We start from the raw sequence: 7,218 nt of genomic DNA, 5'->3' as shown, positions 1-7,218 counted from the left end.
GATCTATGCAAAGATAGTGTACGTGACTCACCTCGGATCCGTAATAAACCACAACATCGTCCACAAAGACAATGGACACCTATCCAAACATCCTCGACATACCAGGATTATCGAGTCCCTGAAAACATCTAAGGCACTGTAAGCCTATATGGCAAAAACCAATACACATAATGTCTGTATCACAGACATTCCTATTCATAAGATCTCCAATAATAAATCGAAAAATCTGATCATCAATAACATAAATCACCAAAGAATAGATCCTCCAGGGTGAGAGCAACGCTCCATCACAGGAAACACCACATATGTGGGAGCAACGCTCTACCACAAGAAATCCTCAATATGTGGGAGCAACACTCCACCACAAATAATCTGAAATATGTATCTGCAATAAATATAGGAGCAATGCTCCGCTACTAGCAATCCGTGATATGTGGGAGCAACGCTCCACCACAAAACAATACCTAAGTACCCCAAGGCACCTAACTATCCAGCTAGAGACTGTACAAGATCTCTCTACCACAATTCGCTGTGGTTATCCTAGGATATAACAACCTAGTAACTAATCAAATTCATCATCAACTCTATCAACATCATAGTGAGTCACCCACTGATAAGAAAATGGGTTGACAGGGTAATCCAACAAATGACATAATACAGACACTCCACATCCTGCATTCAACATAAGTAGAATCATCACGCTACTACCAACAATACACCTAGCGCACGTGCTCACACAACATATGTATGATCGACATAATCCTCCAATTTATACACACCACACATACTCACAACATAGGTATAATTCATCGTGATACCTACAACAATGCATACCCAACTCGTGTGCACATATCAATATAGGTATAATCGACAATACACCTCAAACAACACTCACATGACATAAATACACCTATGCCAAGAGTATAATCAGCATATACTTCCAATAAAGCATACTAATCCCATGTGCACTCACAAATCACACATAATCAACAAGATACCTTAGATACCACACCCAACACATATGTACATATCACAACTCAGATTAAACCGACAAAATGCCTCCATCAAAACACCACCGATGTACTTATACTACAACTCTGATTTAATTGACAAGATATCTTCAATAACACATCCAAATACATACACTGAACTACATATCTATGATCCACAAGGAACCTTCAAACCATATCAGAACATGGATACATATACTACTTGCAAATGGACAGTCTACCATAGGACTCCTACAACACATAACAAATCATAATATACATGCAACATAGACATGCAAAATCAGCATACCAGCTCAACCAAAAAGACCAACCTTATGCTACCAACACTCATGGGTTACAAGTATATCTAAACAAAATTCATGCATATGTATCAAGCATGAATACATCAATCAAAAGCAACCCAAAATAAAGTAGTCTAATCATCCAGTAACCACCCTGCTATAGGTTCAAAGGAACTAGTATCGGACAAGAAAGATATACACACCATGGTATAACATTGCAAGTCAATGTCATACACTACCAAGACTATATCTAATGGGGAAAATTTTATCATCATAAATCCAAACGTACTCTTCCAGTATACACTAGTAACGATTGTATCCCATAAGTGTTAAGCAATTAGCTCTACACTTCCTTACATCAGCGGGGTCACATATCCCAAAGCACCCTCTAAGTTATCCCACCAGGTATATACAATCAACGGTCAAAATCTTCATGGAATAAGATACATCGATCCTTTATAACCTATCCAAGCCGATAATGATATATGGCAAAATCAGTCATTTTCACGTCAGTACAAAACATGTACTCAAATGTGCTCTAGATACATAACTAAGCACAAATAACCTAAAGGTTCGAACCTCTAAAAATAGAGTATGGCAATCCTCTACTGATCAACCAACAAAACTAAATCATTCATCTACTAACTAATCAAGAATACCTTAATCCTCCACAAGCAACTAAGGTATATCCAACCACATAATATCATATGTATAAATGTGTACGACCCAAAAGAAAAAGTCAGAATTTAAGAACATCAAGACACTCTCATCTTCATCCTCAAAAACATCAGCCCACACTATATCAGATGAATAAATCTCTACTCCCCATGAGGGCAAGTTAGCATTCAAAACATCAATCATTATTTATCCACATAATCCCAATCAGAGGAAGCATATATCATTTTTTTTTATATCATCCTGTTAACTATCCATAACCAACCAGGTTTATTAAAATCTCATAGGCACATTCAACCGTAAAACTCTCCAGCACCCAATTTATAATCTGATCACCAACCATAATCATCAAACCTGTGAATATCATAAATGACACTCACTATGTCACCATCAATGACAACCCAAATATAAATCATCAAAATAGTTATCCACTAATAGATCATCAAAACAAATATCTAGTAATTGATCATCAGACAACCACATAACATTTACTCTCATAAATCATTAGAAATCAACATATCATAATATCTTATATCACAATATCCCTCAACCTCAAACCATTCTCAACAATGATCAAACATGGTAACCCCCAATGACCAATTTCCATCGTACCTGGTACCCTAATATCCAAAAGATATGAGTATAAAACTCTCCTGGCTAAGTCAATAGGAATATGTAGGTATCATCCACTACCCAACTAACAATAGCAGAGGCTGGTATGTGCCTCCATCTCCTACGAGTAGTAACAGAAGCTAACACTACTGATGGTATGATAAGAAAAATCACCAGAGATTATAATCCTTTATCTCTATTAAGGTAAACCATGCTCAATGGCTAATCCATCACATGTAATATGTGCTACTACAACCAAACAGGTACTACATAAAGAATGCTAATACCTATCATAAACTATAAAATTAAACATCATACCTATATGCCGTCTAGAGATGTTCCATCGCTGTCCAGTCCCCAAATTGACCTCGGAATTCCGTACGAGAAAAAAATAACACTGGAAATCCATATAAATCATTAACAGAAGTCCATAACAAAATCGAAACGGAAAATCCGTGTAACCCAAAATAACTGCCCAGACTAATCTGTCTCGTAACTAGGGCTAGTATAAAAATGTCCAAAATACCAAACGCAGGTATCACACCCTGCTCTGATACCAATGAATTGGTATCAGATAAATCCCGAAAATCCAACACACGGAAATCAAATAAATATCGCCAAACTTTGGGATATCAGATTATTCAAAGTATCCATAATACGAAAACAAAGATCGTATAAATCTAGAACGCACAGCAAGTATCGTATACCTGCTCTGATACACTAAATTGTCACGTCCCAGAGGAGTCTCTGTCCGAAAATATTTCGGCAGCATCTCCCCTGTACGGTGGACAATATGAAACTTTCTACATATCACATATACATCAGCCACAGGCGGCTGGAATGATAACAATAAATAAGAAACAAACACCACGCAGTTTATAAAGATATTCAGCCTCTGGCTGTCACAATTACGTAGTTAATAATAGTAATCAATAATAATAGGACTCTGACTCGAAATCCACCCTACTCCACTACACTCGTAAAGCTCAAATCCAACGAACTCACCTCTTCTGCCGTCCAGGCAGGCACGTAGTAAAAATGAAATCCAATATCATATCAAAAATCCATCAAAAGGTGTCACTCCATACAATATTTATAGGAAAAATCCAAAGACAATACTAAAACAAAGTCTGATATAGAAAAAAAAAACCAAAATAAAACAAATAATGAACTAATAGAGAACTAGCTCTACGTGCAGAGGGGGGGCCAGCGACTGGAACTGCTCCGTACAGCCTCAACCTGAAAATATCAACAATGGAGGCGGGGTGAGTCCAACACTCAGCAGGTACAACTGATATACATAATAAAACAAATAACAGATAACACTAATCATGCGTACAGTCTCCTGAATACGAGAAGGAATAAATGAAATCAGGAGATAACTGTACTAACCGGAATCAAGGTACAAAGGTAACAGGTCATCAGACCGAAGAAATCGTAATCCTGTATGCATGTCAATCAAATGCATCCATACAAATGCAGCATATAAGTGCAGCAATCACAAACAATAAAATGCAATAAATGCATATGATGACCGTGCACTCGGACATCACTGCTCCTGACAGTGATTGAGTGGACGGTATGCTGTCGGAATACTCCTGTCCTCTGGCCCCAAATCATAAATGGGGGAGCTCAATGCTCTCATCTCCCGGTACACAATGACGAGGATCTCTCACGGCTACCACGCTGCATCTCACCAACGGAGCCAAACAAAGTCCACCATCTGCCGGCTGCTACACTAAATGCCGGCGGATCCAAACAGAGCGGAACTGACGCTGAGTCACCTGACCCACGGAGCTAACAGCAGAACCGCCACTCACCTGTCCGATATACCACTAATCCATGGGTGGTGGTGTGTGCAATACATGTAACTAGTGGAGCCGACAATCGCACAGCATGCAAACATGATGCATGATACTAAGCATGGCAATCTCATGAATACCATAGCAAGATCCATACATAAATAAAAGGTGTACCACAAGTCAATGCATCGGATGGAAGGTACACAAACAGATAGGGTATCATATAAACCCTAGGTCCTGAACATGATGTATCACATGGTTGGGTCACTACCGAAAGCATGTATGGTCAGATAAATAATAACATGCTAATAAATAAACAAACAACATGTAACAGATCATGTAGTGACCAACCGAATCAAATGGAAACACAATTCTTGCTATATGTTAAACACTTTATCATGCATATCAAGAGACATAAGTCAAAGTACCCGCCTCCGAAAAATAGAAAGGTCCGATCTGACTCCGAGATACTCGTCTCGCGTCAAAGTCCTGTGTTAAATCGCACAGTTTAGCTAATTTAATTATAAACAAATAGCTAAACTAATTTCTAATCCACTGACTAGTTAGGGTTAGTTTCATGAACCCCAATCACACAGTTATACAACTTATAAACCTAAATCACCCTATAACCAAATTAATTATGTATCAAGTCGTACCTAGAACATGTATCAAAAATGTGTCAACTAAATCCATAAACCAAATACTTACCTTACCGCTGCGGGATGGGGTTGCTGCCAAAAATCAAAAACACCCCACAATACACCAAACCTCACCAATCCGTGACCTAGATTAGAAGCAAAGAAAAACATGAACTGAGATCTAGCCACAAACCTAATTCCACAGCTAGGTATGGCCCTTACCTTCCCAATTCTGCTAGGGCAGATCACAATGAAGACAGAACCACTGTGAAAAGCAAAACTAGGGCACAACTCCTTGTCTTCGGCACTGTCAAACAGAGACACCAGAAGAGAAATTCCGGCCAGCGCTCAGGGACCCAACCTAGGGTTCGGATGCTCGATTTTCGGCGGCTCCAGGTGTCCGCGAGAAGAGGAAGGGCTACGGCAGACGAGGCTTCGGCTGGACAGAGGAGAGAAGAACCAGCGTCACTGGAGTCGGGGCAGAGGCTAGGGCACCGGCGATTGGGGTCGGCGTCGGCTGGCTAGGGCAGGCGGTCGGGCGGCGGTGATAGGGCTGAGAATGCTGTCGTCGTGAGGGGCAGGGGATGAGGAAGAAGAGGAGAGGCGGCTCTCGTCGCCGGCGGCAGAGGGGAGAGTGTGCACGCGAGAGAGATGAGGAGAAGATCGGGTTTGGGAGAGGAAACCGGCGCGAGGAAGAAGGGGAAAAGGAACGGGCGGAGAAGGTGTCGAGCACGGGGAAAAGAATAAGAGAAAAAAAGAAAAAGAAAAAGAAAAGATAAAGGAAAAGGAAATAAAACTTTTCCTCATTAAAACAGGATAGCCTAAACAGGCTTTTCCGGGCCCCGTTTTTATCCCCGTTAACTCGTCCGTACGAGTTCCGAAAAATTCCTGAAAAATTTCCAAAAATTCCAGAAAATTCCCTTAATAATATTCGCCTATTTTTCGGTATTTTACACATGACCTTCTTGGGTATGGGAGCATCCACCACCGCCTAGACAAATCCTTTTAAGGAAAGCTAATATTTAATTTCCTTATATAACTCTAGGTTTAACCAAAAAGAACAATCGAATCACAAATTTGAAAAACAAAGAAAAACACAAACACGAATTACTAATTCAAAAAACTAGATCTAATGCTTCTTGTGTTTGGAATTCTAACAAAGAAAAAATAACTAGCATGATGCGGAAGAAAATTACTAGTTATACCTTTTCTTTGCAAGCTAATGACCTCAAGATCTTCTGCCGTATTCCTCGCCTCGCCTTGGATGTCGTGTGGGCGACGATCCTCCAAGATGAACACCACCCAAAGTCTTCTTCCTCCTCCTCTAGAATTCGGCCACCACCACCACCACCAAGGAGCAAAAGAGAGCAAAGGGAAAAGAGAGAGAGAGAGAGGGGCTGGCCACCAAGAGGAAATCCACCAAGAGAATAAGAATTGATTTCTCATGAGGCCTCCTCACCCCTTCTTTTATATTACTTGCCCAAGGCAAATAAGGGAAGACTTTTTACAAAAGTTAAAATCTTCCTCTTGTTTTCCCTTTTCCCTTTTATTTTTCCTTTTCTTTCCTCTAGATTGAATCAATCACCAATCATTAATTGGTTTGATTTTATTTTTATTTTTATTTGGTCGGCCCCTTGCTTGGGCACCAAGCAATGGTGGCTGGCCACATCATCAAGGGGAAGGAAAAATTTTTATAAAATTTTATAAAAGAAGAAATCCTCCTATAAAATTTTACATGCTCTCTTTCCTAAAGTGGATGTTAAAAAAGAAAAGTTTTAAAAATTAAAACAATGTTTTAAAATTTAAAACTTCTCTTCTAAAAATTTCCATTTTTTAACATGGTTACAAAAAATAGAAAATTTTAATTTTAAAACTTCTCTTCCTTTTTTCTAAAACCATGAGGATGGTTAAAAAAGGAAAGTTTTAAAACTTTTAAAACTCCCTATTAAACCATGTGACCTAATTCAAATAAGAAAAGTTTTTAAAATTAAAATCTCTCTTTTAAAACTTATAGTTTTCTACAAACAGAAGATTTTAAAAATTCAAAACACCCCTCCTATTTGAATTTATTATGGCCAGCCCCTACTTGCTTGGTCACCAAGCAAGAGGGTCGACCCTCTTAAGGAGATGGTGGCCGACCATTGCTTGGTCACCAAGCAATGGGCCGGCCTCCTTTCTTGGACACCAAGAAGGGCTTTTA

At 39.3% G+C, this 7,218-nt stretch overlaps 1 long non-coding RNA gene across 1 annotated transcript; it reads right to left on the bottom strand.

Annotated features, from left to right (window-relative positions):
• Positions 1-4,814: 4,814 nt before the first annotated feature.
• LOC122021189 lies at positions 4,815-5,425 on the bottom strand. The gene is made up of 3 exons (XR_006122471.1): positions 5,241-5,425; positions 5,089-5,164; positions 4,815-4,869 (listed from the first exon to the last, which is right to left on the bottom strand). It is a non-coding gene; the product is annotated as an uncharacterized LOC122021189 (long non-coding RNA).
• Positions 5,426-7,218: the final 1,793 nt, after the last annotated feature.

This window comes from Zingiber officinale, chromosome 9A (genome assembly GCF_018446385.1).
Source record: "Zingiber officinale cultivar Zhangliang chromosome 9A, Zo_v1.1, whole genome shotgun sequence".
NCBI classification, from domain to species: domain Eukaryota; kingdom Viridiplantae; phylum Streptophyta; class Magnoliopsida; order Zingiberales; family Zingiberaceae; genus Zingiber; species Zingiber officinale.
Note: the sequence above shows the minus strand (reverse complement) of the source record. Positions and strands in the feature narration are given on the sequence as shown.